Genomic DNA, 1,497 nt, shown 5'->3' with positions numbered 1-1,497 from the left:
ATCGACTCCTAATTATTAAATATAAATAAATAAGTGTATATTTACTTATTTTTATTGTTTATTTTTGTTTACTTTTACCTCTGGTATTTCTTGTGTTATGTTTAGTCTCTTAATTAAATGTTTTGAGAAAGCTTGCATGAGACCTGATCTATAGCATCCAGGAACCTACAGTAATACCATAATACATGATAATACATTTTGGCATTTTCTTAAAATGGCCGTAACTTGAAAAATTGAAGTCGGAATCAGCTCAAACTTTCTACATAGCATAAGTACATCAATATGTATCAGAAAATGTAATAAAAATTGGGGGTGATTTCGGAGCCATTTTTTGGAAAAAACCATGGGCTATAGCCTTGAGTATTTTTCAGATTTTGGCTCATTTTTTAAAATGGCCGTAACTTGAAAAATTGAGGTCAGAATCAGCTTAAACTTTCTACATAGCATAAGTACATCAATATGTATCAGAAAATGTAATAAAAATTGAGGGTGATTTCGGAGCCATTTTTTGGAAAAAAACCATGGGCTATAGTACAGGGATTTTGGCCAAATTTCATCAAAAATAAAAAGTACAGAATTTTTTACTTTTATAATGTTTTCTGATACATATACATGTTCTTATGTTGTGTAGAAAGTTTGAACTGATTCCAATCGAATTTGAATTTTTTATGAATTTTTAAAAGTTAAAAACCATACATGACATAATGCTACATGTACATGCATATGCACAGTACATGTACTTGCATGCTGCATGTTTAGTCCACTTAGCATAGACTTTGCCAAAGGGAGGATTCCCCCTCTTCTTCTAGTAATTGTTGATGTTATTCATTCATTTATTTATTTATTGTTATTAATTTTTTGGCAAAACATGCTCTGTTTGTTTATTTATATTAGCATCAAAAGCCAAAAGGAATTATCATTTATGATCTGACAACAATTAACCTCCCCACTCTCTCTCTCTCTCCCACCTTCATCCTTTTTCCCCACCCTCTCTCTCCCCCCCTCTCTCTCTCTCTCTCTCTCTCTCGATCCTTCTCTCTCTCTCTCTCTCTCTCTCTCTCTCTCTCTCTCTCTCTCTCTCTCTCTCTCTCTCTCTCTCTCTCTCCTTCTTTCTCTTTCTTTCCAATCATATTACACTTACAATGTAAGTATTATAATACAGGCCACCTCTCATTCTAGCCAGTAGGGGGAACATCAAATCCTTAAAACAGACCTAAAAATACCAAACAAACAAAATAAATTAAACTATCATTAAGAAGCTATAGAAATGGCTTTAACGCCCACACACAATTAGATAAATATCTAAATATATAACATAACTCTTTTCCCGGCAAAGTCTGCCAATTTCATCAGTGGATTAGAAGTAAATGCAGACCAAGTCTCAATAAATAAATCTCTGTATATTGAATAAGACTATTAATAAGAGTAAAAATATTAAAAATCAGTTTATAAAATCATACAGTGTCCCAAAATATGATGTTTATATCGTCATCAAAG

At 32.2% G+C, this 1,497-nt stretch overlaps 1 long non-coding RNA gene across 1 annotated transcript; it reads right to left on the bottom strand.

Annotated features, from left to right (window-relative positions):
- Nucleotides 1-47: 47 nt before the first annotated feature.
- On the bottom strand, nt 48-1,497 carry LOC109582789 (uncharacterized). The gene is made up of 4 exons (XR_002185221.1): nt 1,461-1,497; nt 1,321-1,413; nt 1,142-1,213; nt 48-165 (listed from the first exon to the last, which is right to left on the bottom strand). It is a non-coding gene; the product is annotated as an uncharacterized LOC109582789 (long non-coding RNA).

Source organism: Amphimedon queenslandica, unplaced genomic scaffold (assembly GCF_000090795.2).
Source record: "Amphimedon queenslandica unplaced genomic scaffold, v1.1 AMPQUscaffold_13355, whole genome shotgun sequence".
NCBI lineage: Eukaryota > Metazoa > Porifera > Demospongiae > Haplosclerida > Niphatidae > Amphimedon > Amphimedon queenslandica.
This window is presented reverse-complemented; position numbering and strand designations above follow the sequence as displayed.